At 33.8% G+C, this 23128-nt stretch overlaps 1 protein-coding gene and 1 non-coding gene across 2 annotated transcripts in view; both read left to right on the forward strand.

Moving 5' to 3' along the window:
* LOC138700466 (pikachurin-like) overlaps positions 1 to 23128 on the forward strand; it is a 1281074-nt gene that overhangs the window by 847383 nt on the left and 410563 nt on the right. The gene's annotated exons all lie outside the window — the stretch shown is intronic.
* TRNAT-GGU (transfer RNA threonine (anticodon GGU)) lies at positions 3311 to 3384 on the forward strand. Its single transcript has one exon. It is a non-coding gene; the product is annotated as a tRNA-Thr (tRNA).

Raw genomic sequence — 23128 nt, forward strand, 5'->3', positions numbered from 1 at the left:
CGCTATTTGACTGTCTATGCTGTGAACAAATGACGATCATGTTTTATAGTACCGTAAAGAATTTGCAGCTTGAAATGTTGGCAAACAAAGAAACAAATGGTAGGGTTGGTGATAAAAACAGAAGAAAGTATATAAAGATTAGAAGAAATAAAGTACTCTAATACAATAAAATATTAATTGACTTACTGAAATTCTATTTCACTAATGTTAGCTTCACCAAAATGTTTGAACGGAACCGCCATTTTCAGTCGACTATCTATGCCGGAAACAAATTACGACCGCAAAGCATGTTTTATAGTACCGTTAAGAATTTGCAGTTTGAAATGTTGGCAAACAAAGAAAGAAATGGTAGGGAGATGATAAAAACAGAAGTAAGTGTATAAAGATTAGAAGAAATAAAGTACTCTAATACAATAAAATATATATTAATTGACTTACTAAAATTCTATTTCACTAATGTTACCTTCACCAAAATGTTTGAACGGAACGTCCATTTTCAGTCGACTATCTATACGAGAAACAAATTACGACCGCAAAGCATGTTTTATAGTACCTTAAAGAATTTTCGGTTTCAAATGTTGGCAAACAAAGAAACAAATGGTAGGGAGGTGATAAAAAACAGAAGAAAGTATCCTATATATAGATTAGAAAAAATAAAGTACACTAATACAATAAAATATATATTAATTGACTTACTAAAATTCTAATGTTACCTTCACCAAAATCTTTGAACGGAACCGCCATTTTCAGTCGACTATGCGGGAAACAAATTACGGTCGCAAAGCATGTTTCATATTAATCGTAAAGAATTTGTAGTTTGAAATGTTGGGAAACAAAGAAAGAAATGCTAGGGTCGTGATAAAAGCAAACAAATGTTAGGGAAGCGATAAAATTAAACAAATGCTAGGGAAGCGATAAAATTGTGCGATAAACAGCAATGATTGGTTGAAAGACGTCCTTCCGTACCGTTTTATTGTTTAAAAGTAGTATGACGTAGTAAAAGTGTAGTAATTACTATAATCCATTGTTAACAGTCTGTGAAGTCTAATTTTTAATCATGAATAGAATGTCAACTTCAGCACAAACAAGATGATGTGGCACGCGTCAAATATGACGTCACGTGAATATAGTCTATCAGCAGCTAACCTTATATCCGTACGCCCTGGAAAAAAATACGGTCCCTAGTGATATATTCCGTGATGTAAACAAAAGAATAATGCGTATTATTAAGGCCGTTATACTTGTTTACATTGTCTGCAAGCCTTCCTCAATCTTTATATAAAAATTTTATGCTGCTGAAGACAGATGTTTGTTCACCCGAATTCTGATCAAATTCAGGATTATACAAGGTTTCAATAGGAACTGGCTCACGCCACGCCGATTTTAGCTACTAAGTTATTCAGGCTCATGAATCTTTTAGCAGAACACTGGGAGGAGCCTTTCCACATCTCTAATACCCTATCGTGCAGGCAACCTGTACATCATTCGCTTTCATTCTGTCGATTTCCGTATTTGCTTTCATTTGTTGATCAATATTCCATAGCTGACATTTTGGTTACATAATGACTATATTCTCCCCATTGTCCGTAAATACGGGACGTCTAAATTGCTTTTCATTTTTGTAAAATAATGATTCTCTAGCTCCAATAACAGGCTCTATAATAAGAGGTCAGAGAGCCTGGGTTCTATCCTCTGTTGGAGAAGCTAGGATTTATATATATATCATCGCATATCAGGGTTGCGACTTTACGCGTAAAAAAGGTTATTTACGTTACAGTAAAATACGCGTAAATGCGTAATTAACGTTAATAAATGTAAAATACGTAAAAAAAACTCCAACAACTTTTATTTTTAGTCTCTCTTTGTTCAGTTTGTGATGAAAATTTACCGTTTGAACTGCCAACAAACCTAGCATATAACTCGAGGCTATCAATTCATGGTAAAAAAAAATGGAGACCTTAAGAAGATTTTGTAATTCATACCAGATGAAGTCTAAGGTTTCTACACAGAACTGTACACATGGCCTACGACCAACAAAGACAGAAATGCCAGTGGAAGCGAAGATTGAAAAAATAAGTTTATTAATGTTCTGACATACAAAAAGTCTATTCAGCCATGCTTCCCAACTTTTTGATGATTAGTCATTTACCACATAAAATTTGAAAAATTATTACATTTAATGAATTCTTATGTTCAAATAATAATATTTATCTTAAACTGTTATACTATAAAACGGCCTTTATCACTAGAATCGCTTATTTTTAAAACCCCACGAGTGAAAAAAAAAAAAAACACTTTCGGAAAATCAATAAAAACTATTTAGTTTAATTATTTTTATTTTCATTGTAAAAATGTATTTAACAACTTATATGAGTTGCTAAATGCTAGTAGATTAGTTACACCAATGCTAGATTAGTAACACCTTCATTCTTAGGCAGGGCTGATCATATTAGGATGTTTAAATGTAGAAAACAAAGAACGGAGGTGGCAAAATTTTCCTTTGTTAACCGCACAATAGTAGACTGGAACAGCTTACCTGCGGCAATCTTTCAGGGTGGTCCTCTCAAAATCAATACATTTAAGGAAAGGCTAAAAAGATTAGACTGAAAATGTAATTGGAGGTGCAGTGTAATTATCTAAGTTGTGTCATGTAATTAAGTTGATATGTAATTAATTAAAATGATATATAATTAAGTTAATATGTAAATAAATTAAGGTTATATGTAAATAATTAAGATGATATGTAATTAAGTTGATATGTAATTAATCAAGGTGATATGTAATTACTTAAATTGGTAATAGTTGGGTGAAATAGATTAGGTTTACTTTTGCTTATTGTAGGCGTTATTATAAAATAGTTTTTATTTATTGTCCTAGGTTTATTGCATTTATTTATTTATAGTTAGAAGTAAATTTACGTTTATTTTATTTTTATTGCTGTAATTATTGTATAATTGTAATGATATTATTGTATATTATGTACTACTGCCACCGGGTGTATACCCAATTGTAGAGTTAATAAAAACATACTTACAAATGTTAGAATAATTTCAAGGAAAAATTGTTCCGGGGCCGGATATCGACCCCGGGACACTTCGCTTAGCGCGCGAACGCTCTTCCGACTGAGCTACCCCAGGAACTATACACGACACCGTCACCGTAACATTCGTTACTGGAGGTACGTTAACAGAAAGCCACAATTTAAGTCACACAAGTATTTGCGTGCACTCATAGTTGAGTTCTGGCGTCTTGTCAGCTCATTTGAGTCGTGTGGATACAAAGGAAAAACTGTGACGGTGTCGTGTATATTTCCTGGGGTAGCTCAGTCGGAAGAGCGTTCGCGCGGTAAGCGAAGGGTCCCGGGATCGATACCCGGCCCCGGAACAATTTTTTCCTTGAAATTATTCAAACCTGCTTTACAGGGAGCTACTACCGGAAAGCCAGATTTGTATATTAAAATGTTAGGTTTATTCATTACTAGTTGTGTTTTATAAACCGTATATATGTAAAGCCCCCCCCAAAATTTATTAGTTAGGATGTTATGCGGTTTTCCAACAAAAAAACAAACTGAAAGTAAGCAAAACATTGCTATTCTTTTTTTTAAGTATTGGAGTGAATGAAAGTAAGTATGAACAAATGTTATAATCTATGTAAAAACTACAGTATAAAATCACACACACACAGATATATATATATATATATATATATATATATATATATACATATTTTTATGCAGCAGACATTTTTCTTATGAGGACTTCAAAGAAATGAAGTAATTGAAGTTTAGATTGTCAGAATCAATAAATGTTAGTTTATTATTCCGTGTATGAAACAGTTTTCTACATTACGTAGTTTACAAGTAAATTACACGTAAAATACGTACTTACCCAACCCTGTAGTATATGAATTAAACAAATACCTTATATTTATATTGTGTTGTCACAATATAAGGAGTTTACGATATGCTAATTACGATACACTATTCTTACCACTGAATGTCTTCTGATGCACAATTCTAAAATAATTAATTGTTTCGGAATAAAACAAGCGATTCCGTACTTGAAATATGCAAATCAAGATTATTATTATTATTATTATTATTATCATTATTATTATTATTATTATTATTATTATTATTAAGGGCTTGTTTAGCGATTACAGATGTGACAATAATGATGACACTTTTCTGAAGAATTAGTCATATCAATATCGGATGAGGTGAATATGTTAGGAGAATGTCCACAAACTATTAAGGAACAGATAGAAATTTTACTTGAAGCAATAAAGAGATAGGTTTGGAAATAAATCCATAATAAACAAAGTATATGATTATGTCTCGTGACCAGAACAAACTGCGAAATGGATATATAAAAATAAGAAATTTATCCTTTGAAGAAGTAGAAAAATTAAAATAATTTGGAGCGACGGTAACAAATATAAATGACACTACATACGAAGTTAAACGCAGAATAAATATGGGAAATGTCTGTTATTATTTGGTTGGAAAGGTTTTCTCATCTAGTCTGCTTTCAAAAAAACTGAAATTTAGAATTCATAAAACAGTTATACTTGTATTACAGGTTGTTCTGTATGGTTGTAAAACTTGAACTCTCACTTTGAGAAAAGAACAAAGGTTATGGGTGTTCGAGAATAAGGTGCTTAGGAAAATATTTGGGACTAGAGAGATGACGTTCAGTGGCGTAGCGTCAATGTAAGCTAAAAAGCTCAGCTTCCCCAGTTAATAATAATTTCATAATAAACCTGCAGTTTATGGAGAAAATTATTTATTAATTTTAATAGAAATTATATTTACGCGTTAAATATTGTGATGCGGCAGCTCAGGATGATTTGTGATGCAGCAGTAAACAAGAAGCCTGCACACAGCAGCTTCCAAGCAGACTGGTTTCTTCTGTGTAATCCACCCCGCAGATTTTCCATCCCTTTCTAACTAAACTACCCTAGTCGCAAGGCTCGCAAGAAGCTAGCTTTAACATTGAAAATAAGTAGTTTCCGAGTTATCCCTTTTCGTCAGTTGTGTTCAGTTGAAGTGTTAGTGTGCATTGTGGCTGATATAATAAATAATGAGCGAAATAACAGTTCCTGACACTAATTTACTTGAATTTTTTAGGACAATTGTATTATCAAGACTGACTTACGAACAAAATTGTGATTTAAAAAACAAATGACCGACTCCCTTGCTGTCAATGAAGGACGCAACCAAAAGACAGACGCATACTTACGTAATGATACTAATATTGTGAGTGAGCTAATGTTATACGTGTACGTGTCTATTTGTTAAGAGATTTGTGTAAACCGTGAAATCATATTTTACTAAGTATCATTTGAGGTCATGCCTTATTGGTGTTACTTACGATGTTCCAACCAATCTTCGACTGCTGACTTGAAATTGACTACTATTTATTTTAAGACTGTATTTTTGTAATACATTTTCTCATATTGCATGAAAGACAACTTGAGTTAGCTTCCCCTGCTCAAAATTTCATGCTACGCCACTGATGAAGTTACAGGAGAATGGAGGAAGTGACAAAACGCAGAACTGCACGCATTGTATTCTTCACCTGACATAATTAAGAACATTAAATCCAGATGTTTGATATGTGCAGGACATGTAGCACATATGGTTGAATCCAGAAATGTATATAGAGTGTTAATTGGAAGACCTGAGGGAAAAAAGACCTTTGGGGAGTGGAGACTTAGATTGGAGATCTCCTTTCTCAGACCAACTCTTTCCAACAAATATTAAGAAAATTCGCATAATATTCAATATTCATTTTAATTCTCTGAATTAGGCTAGTTAAGAAATATTATAAAATAACAAATAAAACAATTCTAAATAAAAATTAAAAAGTTTCTAAAAATTATAAAATTGCCTTTTTGATAATGATTTTCCCTTTTCCCCTTAAGCCATCAATTTTTCACTCGAATGTGGGAAATATTCCTTCAGCTGACATCACTGATTCTGCCTCAAGTGGAAACAAAAGCAAATACCGTCCATGCGCGCACAATCGATAGATATGAATCGATCATATCGGAAACCCGATAAAATTAAATGTGTCATTCTGTCAGATTACGATAAAACGACATATACACACACCCATATCGTTACACTGGAATTACATCTATGACGATGATGGCTATTATCACCATGGTAACGATGTGAAGATAACGTCGATGGTAGTGACGTCATCGACAAGGAGGGGGAAGATGACTAGAATGGAGAAGATGATTACAATATTATCACAATGGTAGCGATATGATAATGATAATATCGATTGCAATGATGTCCACAAAAAGAAAGGGAAATTAATTGAGTGTTATCCTAAAACGCGTTACATCAATTTTTATGAAAGCACTGGGCTAGTTTTTTGTCCATCGGTCTACGGATCAATTTTTTAGTTTTCTTTAAATACTAGTCTGTAATCATTAACTAGCATTACTGCAAATTGCATCAGCTTCTTTTTTTCTGGCTAACAGGAAGAGAAGGTCTCACGGCCTTAATTTCTCCAGAATAAATAAATATTACTTACTTACTTACTTACTTATTTACTTACTTAAGGCTTTTAAGGAACTCGCATAAAAGTACAATTTTTAGAGTTAAAACAAATTATCCATTTTAATGTTTTTTTTTTTTTTTTCACCGATCCATACTTAATTACTTACTTACTCACGTAGCCTACTTACTGGCTTTTAAGGAACCCGTAGGTTCATTGCCGCCCTCACATAAGCCCGTCATTGGTCCCTATCCTGAGCAAGATTAATCCATTCTCTATCACCATATCCCACCTACCTCAAATCAATTTTAATATTATCTTCCCATCTACGTCTCGGCCTCCCTAAAGGTCTTTTTCCTTCCGGCTTCCCAACTAACACTTTATATGCATTTCTGGATTCGCCCATACGTGCTACATGCCCTGCCCATCTCAAACGTCTGGATTTAATGTTCCTAATTACGTCAGGTGAAGAATACAATGCGTGCAGTTCTGCGTTGTGTAACTTTCTCCATTCTCCTGTAACTTCATCCCTCTTAGCCCCAAATATTTTCTTAAGCACCTTATTCTCTAACACCCTTAACCTATGTTCCTCCCTCAAAGTGAGAGTCCAAGTTTCACAACCATACAGAACAACCGGTAATATAACTGTTTTATAAATTCTAACTTTCAGATTCTTTGACAGCAGACTGGATAATAAAAGCTTCTCAACCGAATAATAACAGGCATTTCCCATATTTATTCTGTGTTTAATTTCCTCCCGATTGTCATTTATATTTGTTACTGTTGCTCTCAGGTATTTGAACTTCTCCACCTCTTCAAAAGATAAATTTCCAATTTTTATATTTCCATTTCGTACAATATTCTCGTCACGAGACATAATCATATACACAAAACAAACACAAAGCATAGGACAAAACCATACTCTATCAGAGAGGATAAATATTCTTCTGCGTAGAAGAAATCGAACTCTGGACCCCTAAATTTGTGAACTAAAAGAGCTATAGGATTATGTAAGTTCATGTTGGATTAAAGGACAAGGAAATTCCTTTGCAATTCATTGTCGATGTTTCACTACAAAGAGGTTTCTGTAAGAGTCTGGAAATTGTATTGCTCATATCCCTTAAGACTGAAGAGAAGGAGTGAATTTTTTCTAAAAGAATTTAATTATGACCAATCTCCGGCACATCAAAGTAGCCCATTTTATCAAGGCTTTTCTTCGGTTCAAAATTATTACGGTTTTGTGAATTCAGAGCTTAATTTATATTACGCCTATGCAAGAACTACTTTTTTAAAATAAGATATTACGATGCCCGCACACAATTTCAGAAATTAAAGTGCTGGGATAGAAAATCCAATAATTGCACTTAACATCGTTTCTTCCTCGGGTTCTTCGGTTGCTCGACTGAAAACTCTTGTGACGAAGGAAGCCCTCTTAAAGCCCCGTCCAACTTCCTTCTTGAGTAACAGACTTTGTATCTTCGTCTCCCTCCCTCTCTTTCCACGACATTCCGTCTAGAGTCGTGGAAGCAGAACTTTGATATTCCGTTCTAAGGTCTCAAGGAACGCTCTGAAAGCCTTTCAGATCTTTATTATGAGTTTCCATGCTTGTATTGGTATTTTCAAATCGTACACACGTATTTTCTTTTAAAATCGAAGTACTTCAAAGATCTCATCACTGTCTTCAAACATTTATAGGCGGCTAGTTAATTGATTAGCAAACATAATTTATTTGCTTTATCATGCCAACAGTTTCAGATACCCTTCATACAGAGTAGGTCCTACTTAAAAAGTCACATATTATTTACAGCAGATAGTATTGACAGTACGAGAAAAAGATTTAGTGAACATAGGTTCTAAAATAAATATCTGTTAGCAAATTTTTTTCATTAATAAACTTCCTCGTATGTAATCGTGAAAAACTTTGTAACTAATTCAACAGTTCATAGCATAAATACGCGTCAAAAATGACTTTCACAACCCATCGGCAAATATATCGTCCTATCGAAAAGGAGTGCGTTATATGGCAGTAAAAATGTTTAATAGCCCCCTATGAATATAAAAAATCAAACTCAAAACATAAGATTATTTAGGATCAAATTAAAGAAGTACCTAATTTCTCACACCTTCTATTCTGTAGGTGAATTCATGACATTCAACAACGCTTCATGAATATTTCAGAATTTCAGTAATAATTGGCAACTCGATTGTAAGAGAAGTTTTAGCTTAGTCGTATATTACAATTACTGATCACTGTTACACTATCGTAATATGATAGTCTAAAATCCTCTCTCTCTTTTTATTTTAACGAGCTTTAAAATAATAATGTGAAGTACTTTATTTGCCCATCCATATCTGTAAAGATGGAACCAATAATTATTGTGTCGTCCACACCTGTGGAGTAACGGTCAGCGCGTCTGGCTGTGAAACCAGGTGGCCCGGGTTCGAATCCCGGTCGGGGCAAGTTACTTGGTTGAGGTTTTTTCCGGGGTTTTCCCCTCAACCCAATACGAGCAAATGCTGGGTAACTTTCGGTGCTGGACCCCGGACTCATTTCACCGGCATTATCACCTTCATATCATTCAGACGCTAAATAACCTAGATGTTGATACAGCGTCGTAAAATAACCCAATAAAATAAAAAATAAAAATTATTGTGTCTGAAGCATTTGCAATTCAGTTCAATTGTTTTAATATAGTCACATCTTATGAAATTAACCAAAATACATTACTATTATTATTATTATTATTATTATTATTATTATTATTATTATTATTATTCTTTCATAAGCAATATCAGTCTTCGTATTCCTGCTAATGGTTTAAGATTTCATAAATTGTTTTATAATAAGAATCCTAAATCTCTCTCTCCGGTCTGCAGATGCATTAAATATGCTAATTTGCATGGATTCAACTTGGATCCATTTAATGTGTAGTATATCTTTGAGTTCTAACTCACTGATCTAATTTTAATAATTATTTGTCCATATATTTCTTGCATTTGGTCTATTGATTCATGTAGACCATTCCATTATTTCAATTCTCATTGTACTAATTTTATAATTTTATAATTATTATTTGATCAATGATTAATGTAGACCATTATATTGCTTGTATTTCATCTCATTGCCATTTTCTATCATTCATTCTCATCATCATTTGTTGTTTTGTTCTGTTTTGTATCGTGCAAAACTGTAATTGGCCTTGTGCTGTTGTTTTTGCACGTTAATATTCTAAATAAATAAATAAATAAATAAATAAATAAATTATTATTATTATCATCTATGTACTTCTTCATAATGCCTAAGAATGCGCAGTTGGTTTATTTTCCCTTTGAACGACAAAGCTGATTCCAAGGCCGTGGTTTATTGGTGCACTCTTACAGTAAGCTGAATTCATTGTACTTTATACTAATCGCTTAAGAAGTTTAACTTCAAAATCGAAAATATATTTGTATTTCATTTATCGAATGAATAGTAACCCAGCGGTGATCTCAAGATTTTCATGTCATATATTTGAACTCACACATTCGACTAATAAAACATCTTAAGTACACATAAAAATGAAACAAAAGCTTTTAAAAGGATTTCTAAGAACGCAGACATTTCTTGTTCTTGAAAATTGTAAAGCCTCTTTCAAACAAAACGGTACAATTTTATGGAGAGCAGACTACATTAAACTCTCAGAGGCATTCAGATTTCAAGCAGACATAAGTTTTAAATGGTTTCTTGCACAAGTATGCTTTAGGTAAAAGAAGAATAAATTTCAAATAGAGAATATTCTGACTTTAGGCGAAACAAAAGTTCATTATGAACTCTGAAGTCTTCGAGTTCAGTCTTCACAATCAAATCGCCTGAGATTTCAGCAAGTTCGGTTTCTCGAGAAAGAGAATTTTACTGCGTTCTGTATTTAATATTATTTGTAAAGGTTAGATATTGATCACTTCTGCTGGTTACATCTTGGAAAATATGGAGTCAAAATCCATATTTTAATTCAGGCATCGTAAAGATCATCAGCATACTAATAATAATCATCATCATCCTTGCATGTATTGGGCCTAGTGGCCCGTTACGGTCTCTTGCCAACTCTTGAACGGTCTGCCCAAGGATCTCTTGCCCACAGGATAGTAATTTAAAATTTGGCGTGGAATTCTGGAACGAGGCATTCTGATGACATGTGATCTCCAGTTTTGTTTGTATTTCTGTAGGTATTCCGTAGTCGGTTCAATCTGCAGTTCTTTCATAATGTCAAAATTTCTAATGTGATCCATTCTCGTGTATGCATAATAGTAATAATAGTAATAATAATAATAATAATCATTATTATTATTATTATTATTATTTATTTAATTATACTGGCAGAGTTAAGGCCATAGGACCTTCTCTTACATTCTCTTACACTCTACCAGGTCACAAAGTATAAAAGCAGTGAAATTTAACAAAAAGTTAAAGAACAGAATACTAACATATTACAAAAGAAAACAATAATAGCATAAAATCGACACTAAACAACATGAAAAATAATACCTTAATAGAAAAAAAGTAAAATACAGATCTAAAGATTGGAAAATAATAAAATCAACTTACTTAGAAAAATAGTTAATAGGGAAAACATAAGGAAGAAAACAACAAATGGAATGCAATAAAATAATAATAAAAAAAGAAGAAAAAATACGAGACTTAAATAAAATCCACAATAAAAGGGTATGATAATAAATTCATATGGTGATCAAGAGAACAAAGAAAGGGGAAAGTAATGAAAAGAGATATATATATATGTATATATATATATATATATATATATATATATATATATATATATATATTTTACAAAACTATCGCAGAGAAAGGGCTTATAATTGAAAGGAATCTTAATTCAAAAAATGCAATTTCAGTTTATTTTTGAAACTAGATAATGTGCGACAGTCTCTGACATGTTGTTGTAAAGAGTTCCAGAGATGAGCTGCAGAGACCGTGAAAGATGAAGAGTAGGAGGATGTTCTGTGTTTATGAATGGAGAGTGTGATATGTTGTGAGCAAGTAGCCTATCTATTTCGTGATATGAAGACAAATGTTCAAAACGAGAAGCTAGGTAGCTAGGATTAGTGTTCCGAAGAATATTGAAGAGTAACGTGAGACAGTGAATAGTTCTTCGCTCTTTGAGACGGGCCCAGGACAGCATATTTAGTGAAGGTGTGATACGGTCAGATCTACGGACGTTGCAAATAAATCGAACACATGCATTATGAACACGCTGTAGTCTGTCTGTCAGTCTCATGTTAAGGTCAGTATAGAGAGTGTTACAGTAATCAAAATGAGGCATCAAGAGCGACTACACTAAATTCTTCTTGAAAATCAACGGAAGGAATTTCAGATTATTTTTAGTATGTGAATTTTAATAAAAATTATTTTGCATGTGTGTGTGATTTGAGTATTCCAACTTAAGTTTTTGTCCATATAAATTCCCAGATTTTTTACTCTATCACTGTAAGGGATAATAGTTTCATTCATTTTAACAGGAGATAAGTCACCTGTGTTTAGTTTACTTAACAGTCTTGATATCCTAATATAATGCCTGTGATTTCTCCGATTTCAATTTCAGTCCAAATTTTTTCAACAGTAATCTCACTAGAGGTTTTGATTTATCTAGAGAAAATCAAAACTCGAATGGGATTTAATTGACTATTACACGATTAGAAGAAAGTATACAAAGATTAGAAGTAACGAAGTACTCCAATACAATAAAATATTAATTGACTTACGAAAATACAAAACTGTCTTCAAATGTATTATTGTACCATCTCTAAATTACATATATTACGCTAGATGACAGTAGTGTGTTATGTTTAGCTGTTTTCTTGTTGTCAGTTGTGCCAACTGTAGAATCTTCATTGAACTCTGTGGACGGTTACTAGTCAAGAAGGCTTTGTTGATTCATTTTTATTTTTATTAAAAGGTTGCATTCCACTTCAATTATCCGGATCCCAGTAATCAACGTAAAAGAAGTGAACTCGTTGATGTACATGGTGTATTCCTCAACTTATTCAGGATTTCCGAATGGTGCTCTTCATTTATTTTTAAATAGGGTTTCAGGGAAGATGCATAGCTATGACCAGTGATCTTTATTAATTCTTGTTCTTGAATGCCAATGCGAGTCATATTTGAGAGTGCTGTGCATCGACTGGAGTGGTTTGTAATTTTCTGTTTTTTGACATCCAGACCAGTGCAGTTTGAAATGTTGGCAAACAAAGAAACAAATGCTAGGGTAGTGATAAAAATAAACAAATGCTAGGGACGCGATAAAATTGTGCGATAAGCAGCCATGATTGGTTGAAAGACGTCCTTTCGTACCGTTTTATTGGTCAAAAGTGGCATGACGTAGTAAAAGTGTAATAGTCAATATAATCGTTCAATAACATTTAAAGTTACAAGGACTATTTCGTTTATATGACGTCATTCCATTTTCGACCAATGGAGTGTAATGAAATTTTGAATTCCAACCGATCACAGTCAGACTTTGCGATAATTTCTGCAGCTAGATTTATCGCTATCAATTTATCGCATGGTCGTTCTTTTGTTTAGTCGTCGCCAACTATTTCCCCGTAAATTGATGATCATGAATACATTAAGATGCAACTACACGGTTAAACTTTTCTTTCAACTTTAAAGCAATGAATGCAAGATTGATATTTAATATTAATTAATATATTTACGCAGCGAATACCACGTTCAAAACGGCGCACCATGTAGACACAAAATATTTATGCATCTTAATTGAACGTACCTTTTAAACTTGATTCTTTCAATAGTCTTCCCAGATTGCACGCATATGTGATGGAATATTGAACTGTGTAGATGCAGTTTTAGTTCCGTTACACACTACAGCGAGAATGCGTTTGTCGAACTATAAAAAATGCTTTCGTGTAGCACTCATTGTAAGTAACGGTCGAAACAAGGCACAGCTGACATTGGTCCTGCTTCCACAGGTAGGCCTAACGTAACCTATAAAATTATAGCCTATAACATTTGTATTGAAATTAAACAATTAATAGACGTTCAAATTTATGTAACATCACCGCATGTCAAACCCAAAGACCTTGCATAGTAATAATGTCTTTGATCAAACTGCCTTTCGTATGGCGTAATAAAATTCGTGTTTTAATTAGGCCTATCTATACAGAGATGGCTTCACTGTGTAGCAAAATGTCTCGCTGTGAATACATAAGCATTGGTATATAGCTGTCCCCACTGTTACTGTTAAATTAAATTATGATTTCAGCAGATAATGAAAATGTATTTGTTATAATAATAAGAGAAATGTGCAATACATGCAATTAACATTGTTAAACCTGTATTTCGCTTTTCGCAATTGGCATTACTTAATAATAACATCGAATTTCTTCATTGCAATAATCGATATTCATCTATGAATATTTCAACTTCACAATGTCTGAATAGGTTAAGTATTCGTTAATATACAATTATTAACATTTTGTGATCGAATTTTAGGGATATATTATTTAAATTTTTATTTTATTCACAAAATAGTCCTAATAAATGTCACTCGAGGTCTGAGATTTCCCAGATAAATCCACGAGCAAAGCGAGTGGATTTATCGGCAGATCTCAAGCCTCTCGTGACTTTACTACAGATAATTACGGATAGTCGAAAAGAGGAAAATAATAATACTAGGTATGACATCAGAAAGACGGAGGAAAACAGGCGTAGGCCTACCTAATTCACGAGAAAATATTTAAAAAATTTCCTTGGGAATCGAATCTCTGTTGCCTCCTTGAGAAGCCGTCATCTAGTTTACATTGGAGCATATAATGACAAGAAGCATGTGAAGTATTTACTCGAACGTTTATGGAAGAAGATCCCGCAGTTCGAAGAACTCTTCTATTGTGCTGCATTGTTTGCACAGTTCAATATTTTACGAGCTGTTTTAATTGTGAGAGCTTTCTTCAGTTTCCTTTCCTTTTCATGTCTTAATTGGGCAAAGAACACAAGAGATAGAAAAATAAATGAGGAAACGACTGTAAAAAATAAATTACAAGTAACAGGAAAAAGTTACAATCCCTTTACATCGAGACAAAATCTTTTTGAGATCAATTAATTTATAATAAAAGAATTTCGAAGGATCTCAACAAAAAGTAAGAATGTCGGCAATTTCTTTTATTGGACATAAAGGAAAGATAATTTAATGCAGATCATGATATGACTGCTTTTCTATAAATATTTCATTGTAACAAAACACATGTAACCGTCACAACGTAATGCGTATTTTATACAATCCCGTTTGACGTCGTACATCTCATTTCGATGGAATGGACATTAGCACAAACAATCTTAATAAATGTGTAATATCTGTCGCAAAACTACTTTGTCACTCACAAAGATCGCAGAATCTGCCATAAATCAAACTCCTGCCCCTACACTGAAATATCAGTTAACTATAGTCCCGTCGCTCTTATTTCAGGCAGCCAATCACGTTGGAGGTCGTCTACATTTAAACGTGTGCGTCTTGTGATTCGCTCCTGATGACGTTATGCCCTTCCTAAGGCTCGATAAATACTTAATAAAATAGCCCGCCATTTTGGCTCTTTCGTTGGCGTTCGCAGAAAGCAGACGACGTTATTTGCCGCTCAATTATTTGCTTAGTTACAGTACGTTTGATTTATTATCATAGGAGCTACGACATGATAATTTTTAACGGTGCGGCAAATATATTCCTTGTCTGGTAGCTCGGCAACGAAAGAACAAAAATGGCGAATGATACTACGTACCTAGATTTTATAGAGCCTTCACTTCCTAAGACGTAAGCAAAGAGAAGGAGTCACGCCAGGAATAACAGCGTCGCGACTATAGATATTGAAATTTGTATTCGAAAAGGGTCTAGGTATAGATTTTATCAAGGTATTACTAATTAAATAGCAATATTTAACCTACAGAAATATGAAATTTACTGAAATTCAATGAAAAAATTAACAGATGTTCTAAGTTGAACACATGCCTCAATAAATTCAACGATACATATTTCAAACTTCACCCTTGAACTACAAGATTCGTAATACTGGAATTAGTTTCGCCCTACTTATTGCTTGCCACAAACTGTTAAGTAGCGTGAGCTTGGACTATATAACTGTAGTGGCGTAGCTCTCAACGTCAATAAACCAGCAAAACAAACATGTATATTCGGTACTTATCTTTATGCCATTGATCTATGCCATGAACAAAATGAGCAATTAACATAGTGTAAAAAAACAATAATTGGCAACGACATTCTTCGTATTTTTCACACTTACTTACTGGCTTTTAAAGAACACGCAGGTTCATTGCCGTCCTCACATAAGCCCGCCATCGGTTCCTATCCTGAGCAAGATTAATCCAGTCTCTATCATCGCCCACCTCCCTCAAATCCACTTTAATATTATCCTCCCATCTACGTCTCGGCCTCCCCAAATGTCTTTTTCTCTCCGGTCTCCCAACTAACACTCTATATGCATTTCAGGATTCGCCCATATTTGCTACATGCCCTGCCAATCTCTAACGTCTGGATTTAATGTTCCTAAATATGTCACGTGAAAAATACAGTGCGTGCAGTTCTGCGTTGTGTAACTTTCTCCATTCTCCTGTAACTTCATTCCTCTTAGCCCCAAATATTTTCCTAAGAACCTTATTCTCAAACATCTTTAATCTCTGTTCCTCTCTCAAAGTGAGAGTCCAAGTTTCACAGCCATACAGAACAACCGGTAATATAACTGTTTTATAAATTCTAACTTTCAGATTCTTTGACAGCAGACTAGATGACAAAAGCTTCTCAACCGAATAATAACAGGCATTTCCCATATTTATTATGCGTTTAATTTCCTCCCGAGTGTGATTTATATTTGTTACTGTTGCTCCAAGATATTTGAATTTTTCCACCTCTTCGAGGGATAAATCTCCAATTTTTATGTTTCCATTCCGTACAATATTCTGGTCACGAGACATAATCATATACTTTGTCTTTTTCGGGATTTACTTCCAAACCTGTCGGTTTACTTGCTTCAAGTAAAATTTCCGTGTTTTCCCTAATCGTTTGTGGATTTTCTCCTAACATATTCACGTCATCCGCATAGACAAGCAGCTGATGTAACCCGTTCAATTCCAAACCCTGTTATCCTGAACTTTCCTAATGGCATATTCTGGAGAAAAGTTAAAAAGTAAAGGTGGTAGTGTATCTTCTTGCTGCAGTGAATTGGAAAAGCATCAGATATATATACCAAACGAAATACGTAATAATATCTATCTAGCTTTGTTACAATTAATAATAATTTACATATCCATTTTATTAAAAACTAGCCGTACCCGTGCGCTCCTCTGCACCTGTTAGAAATAAATATAAATTAATTACATAATTAAAATATAACATTTGATCCAGGGAACATTCGTGTTTGATAGAAGGATAAAACGTTTAATATGTTACTTAATTTAAATTGTATTTAAATGATTAAAATGCGGTCATTTTGGTCCAGAGAGCAATGATTTGGTGCAATGACAATTTCTTTAACATGTTTCTTAATTGTTATTACATGCAAACATAGTTTAATGAAGATTGACATATCGTTTAGTTGTAATATGTATAATTAGCTTCCGATATTACTTCATACAAACACAGAAACATTCTCTTAGGCTATGTTTAATAGCTTTCGATTGTTGTTGTCCAAGGCCCCTTATTAGACGAAGTCATTTGTTTTTATTTCAGTACAGCGCCTTAGATGGCGTTGTTATTGTAATTTTAAAATTCATTTATCTCATTAAATATCAGTCCTATCAAACTTTGTGTGGAATAAATCTTATCGGAAATTATTTTTAAAGAAACTTTCGTTATGTAATATTTTTCATGAAAATCAATAATAAGCGAGATATTTCGATTTATTTAATTCAGGCCCCCTTATAACCCCCCTTTTAAATAAAGTATTTTTAATGACGTATAGCCTAAAATCTAAGTTAGAACGAACTTAATTTATATTCCAATTTTCATATAAATCGGTTCAGCCATTATCGCGTGAAAAGGTAACAAACATCCAGACAGACAGACAGACAGACATACAAACAAAAATTTCAAAAAAGCGATTTTCGGTTTCAGATTGGTTAATTATACATGTGAATACCAATAATTTTTAGAAAATCGAATATTACCAGAAAAAGTTTGGCTACAGATTTGTTATTAGTATAGATATACTTTTCCATGTTCAGAAAATGTTCATTCTATGTCACAAGACGTAAGTGGAGCAAATCTGAAATATGATACAATATTCCTTGCTGCATCACCAAGTGAACAAAAGCTTTCTGGATATAATAGTTCACTTCGTTTATGGCAAATAACATTAAATCCATAATTAGTTTGAAAGACATTTTTAATTTTTTATATTTTCATATTTTTCAATTTTCATATTTCTGGACTGCAGCACATTGTTTGAAGGAATATTGAAACATACCAACATCATACATAGATCGAGGAAGAAAAAAAAAATATTTTTTTTTTTTAGTCAAATCTTGAAGTACAATACGATGAAAGATTAATGGAACGGAGAAAAATTCTCTCCGGAGCCGGGATTTGAGGGTACCCAAGAGTTGGAACTTAAACCCGGGTTCAAATCCGGCGCCGGAGAGAATTTTTCTCTGTTCCATTAATCTTTCATCGTATGATGACGCAGAATATCTGCATGGAAATATCATGTGTACTTCGGTACATTATAATAATATATATGATATGCGTAAATCACTTCGTGATTTAAGACGGCGCTTATTCCGTCGGATCCCGGCCAACTAGTCACTCATAACGAGTGCACCTCAGCACATATGTGGACTCCAGTCCTACGTTCATAGACATCTATGACGTAGTGCAGAGAGCGGCCACCAGAGGGAACCCAAGAGTTGGAACTTAATCTGAGACGATTCCGTCCGACGCCGGGGTAGGTATCCGGTGTGGCTTAGTGGATAAAGCATCAGCACGTAGAGCTGAAACCCGGTTTCAAATCCCGGCGCCGGAGAGAATTTTTCTCCATTCCATTAATCTTTCATCGTATGATGACGCAGAATATCTGCATGGAAATGTCATATGTACTTCGGTACATTAAAATAATATATTTGAAGTAGAATGTTTGTCTTGATTGTTGTGAGGTTTATAGGTTGTAACTTTTTGTCTCTGAGCGAATTGGCAACACTGATGCGTCATTCCTGTATAGTGTGACAGTGTCATTGTTTATTGATATTTCAAATATGCGCTTTAGATATGAAAATTTCATATTATTTAATAATAACTTCCCCTTCCAATTTATATTTCCGGCGATAACATCAGAAAGAAATCTATAGAACTCCGACTATAATTTATGGACCAAATGGTTTCAGGGCAGATTTTCTCCGAGTCTATCAGTCTCCCGAGTCATTCTCATTCTGGTTTAATTATCGACGTACATCATTTCATTCTCGTCGTGAATTATCGTTTTAGTTCAAAAGGCTATTTAATTAGAATAAAATTATAAATGCGTATATGATGTCTCCAAATCATCAATTGCTTCGAAGTTTCTTCAATAAATTATATTTCCTCTGCTTTAATGTTTGCTACAGTGTTCAATTTTGCATACCAGAGTAATGTGTGAAAATGATTACAGCCTGTAATTTTAATTACTAAAATTAATTACATTGTACCTGCAAGCAAAACTTTTTAGTTCCATATCTACACACGACTATTGCGCCTGGAGCGCCAGCGTCATGCACAGATATTATTCTACGATAATGTAATGCATTTAGTTACTGAATGCTTAAATCATTCATGCTTCCGATCTGAAATCTAGTAAAATCGTATATCAGTATCGATTTCTTTACTTTTCTAAGATTTCTGGCCGCTCGAAGTAATGTATAGAATAGCTTTTTCTATCTCAGCTCTATTATTTATTGTGAGACATACCAAACATTTTATTTTACCTTTCTTTAAATGTAATTATTTTTACATTCTTCTCCTGTCAGTCATAACTCAGTCAATTATGTACTCTTTTGTTCAAAGTGCATTCAGATACAAGCCCTTCAAGATATTTATTAATATTTTGTGTAATAGCCGTCTATATGCTTATCAAGTATAATATAGCCGGACATAACAAAGTACAGCATTACTTAAAATCACGGAAGATCTGCGCGAGGCCCGGGACGAACGTAATTTGACAATAATGACTTTGCTCGACTTCAGCAAAGCCTTCGATTCTGTAGACATTGATTTATTAATATGTAAACTCAGAAGGCTACACCTTTAAGAACACGTTGTCCTGTGGTTTGTCTCTTACCTTAAAGGCCGTCAACAAAGTGTGATAGCTGGAAATCGTTCTTCCTCTTGGCAGGCCGTGAGGGCAGGGATCCCACAGGGATCAGTTCTTGGCTCTTTACTATTTACAATTTATATCAACGACATATCACAATCTCTAAAGTACTGCCGACTCCATCTCTATGCAGACGATCTTCAAATATACATGAAATTCCACACTGACGAAATAAATGTTGCAGTAACTAAAATTAATGACGATCTGGACTAAATTTGGACATGGACACGGAAATTCCGACTTAAACTAAGTCCAGAAAAATCACAGTCAATCATTGTGGGCCATTCACGTTTGTTAAGCACTATTACCATACCAAATTTGTCCCCGATTAAAATATACGGCACCGAAATTCCGTTCAGTGAATAAGTAAAGAATCTAGGTATTTATATGGATAAAATTTTAAATTGGAACATTCAAGTTGCAGAAACCTGCAAAAAAGTATTCTCATTAATCCACTGGTTTAGGCGATTGAAGAATTCTCTACCCTTTTCCATGAAAAAAATGTTAGTGCAAACACTCGTGATGCCCCCACTTCGATTACTGTGATATTCTGTTTACTGACCTAACCGTTACTTCGGCGTAGACACTACAACGTGTTCATAATATGTGCGTCCGTTTCGTCTGCAATATTCGCCGGGCTGATCACGTAACACCGTCCCTCGAAATGTTGTCCTGGCTCCGTCTAGAAGATCGTAGGAAAATCCACTGTCTTTCCCTTCTCTTTCACATATTGCATTTTTCCACTCTTGGCTATCTTGCGTTTCGTTTTCAAAATTTATCCACCGACCATAATCTAGACACACGATCACAACACTCCTCAATATTATCCATTCCCTCCCACCGAACATTCTCATATTCATCTTCTTTCACTGTGGCTGTTCCTCGGCTTTGGAATTCCCTACCGAGTAATGTCAGGGACTGTCAGACATCAAACCAATTTAAGAATAGGCTAACGAAATATTTTTCTAACAATTCTTGTTAACAATTATAGCTGTTTCAGGTTTCTTAATGTTTAATGATTATATATCACAGAATAAATATCTAAATTATCTCATTATTATTATTATTATTATTATTATTATTATTATTATTATTATTATCAACATCATCATCACTATTTCTTACAAATTTTTATTATTGTCACACTAACATTATTTATCCAGCTTTCATTATTTACTTTCATTATTAAAGAAACAAAATTTATATACGAATTAGCTTCTCACAATATTTAACTCATCTTACAGTTAGACTCGGCCATAGGTGACTCCACAACATGACAAAATATCGCCCACAAGAAGAAATTGTACAGGGACATCATTTTATTTTTACTATCATTTCTAATATTAACCTGGCTATACCCATGGATTAACGAAAACATCATTTGCTACCCCCTTCCACGAGTGGAGTTCGATGATACTGGTGTAAAGTACAAATAAATCACTTTACTAGGTATAGGAGGGAATGAAAGTAGTTCATCCATTTACATAAAGTAGGAAATATGGCGATTTTGAGTTTGACAATTTTCATTAGGTTTTTGTTTAATCAAAATACAGTACTGTATTAACAATGAGTGTTTTTACTCACGAATTGAGCTATTCATTCGAACATATTCATTATGTAATGTATATTATACTGTCTACAGCACATTAGCGTACAATTCAGACAATGAAGTTAAATTGAAAAAGAATCATAATATGAATATTTAAACACATTTTGAAAATGATGGCCTTTCATTTCGATACAGGCATATTTGCATATTATCGCACTATAGACTATTGTACCTAATTCCAATTACCAGTTTTGTCCTTCGTACTAGTAACTCATGTTCAAATAATTCTGTACCTACTCTATAAAAGAGTACCTTACATACTGCAAATTTAGTCTTCACATCTGCCCGATCTGAAAAGATAAAATTGCTCAAACATGTTATCTACTGTCCGTCCAAGTGGTTATGTTGCAGGGTCGTAGAAAGGGAGGAAATCACGTGACAGTTATTACTTAACGAGGCCCTTTTATGTAAGTTATTTTGAACAGTTTTATAATAATTCTAATTCCTAACAGAAATTAATGTTTTCAGAAAAGAGTTAAGACTGCCCAGCCACTAGCCTTTACAGAGGGACGAGCAGAAGCGGGCGGGGGAAACCGGAATGCGACGTAGGCAAATGGACGACAGTACCAGTGCGAAAATATGATTCAATATTGGAATCTCTTCCGTCACCGAGAGACGCGAACATGTTTCCGGAAGGTACTATACTCACTAACTCAGTAGTGCATACGCGGCCTTGGTTCTGTGTGGAGGACGGTTGGGAGTTTACTAGTAGAGGGGGTGGGAGTGAAGTACCGTCAACGCGGGCTACTTGCGGTGTTACTTGAACCCAGAAGAGAAAAATGTTTATTTACCATTGGAGTAACTTAGGTGAAAATATTTGTACAGATGAAAGTTTGCAGAGAAAAAAAATCACAACTTTCGACACCAAACTGTTATTTTACATCGATGAAAACATTTTTTTCTTCTTGGTTCAAGTAACACCTTAAGAATCAAAGTAGCCCGCGTTGACGGTACATTAAAAAAACTCAGGTACAATAAAAGTTGAAGTAAAAATAAAATGATGTCCCTGTATAACTTTCACCATGTTTTCAAATTGACAGTCACGTCATATGTCACTTGCTCTAATGAACGTTTAAAATTTGAACTATATTTTATTCTTGTATAATTAATATATTGTTTATTGATTCCTAACCAACTATGAATTGCTTTGTTCACATTTATGTGTTATTGTTGTAGATCTGAAGATGGCAAATATTGCCGAAAACGTTAATATTTTAAATGTACTATAGTATTTAATACGGTAACTACAGGGACATCATTTTATTTTTACTAACATTTTTAATATTAACTTGCCTATACCTCTGGATCGACGCCGTTTGCTCCCACATCCACGACTGGAGTTCGATGATACTGGCGTAATATACAAACAAATCACTTTACTAGGTATAGGAGGGAAGGAAAGTAGTTCATCCATTTACGTAAACTAGGAAATATTGCGCTTTTGAGTTTAATGATTTTCATTAGGTTTTTGTTCAATCAAAATGCAGTACAGTGTTAACAATGAGTGTTTTTACTCACGAAATGAGCTGTCCAAGTGGGCGTATTCATTATACAGTGTATATTATACTGTCTACAGCACATTAGCGTACAATATAGAGATGAAGTTAAATTGAAAAATAATCATAATATGGATATTTAAACACATTTTTGAAAA

This window comes from Periplaneta americana, chromosome 5, assembly GCF_040183065.1.
Source record: "Periplaneta americana isolate PAMFEO1 chromosome 5, P.americana_PAMFEO1_priV1, whole genome shotgun sequence".
Taxonomy (NCBI): Eukaryota; Metazoa; Arthropoda; class Insecta; order Blattodea; family Blattidae; genus Periplaneta; species Periplaneta americana.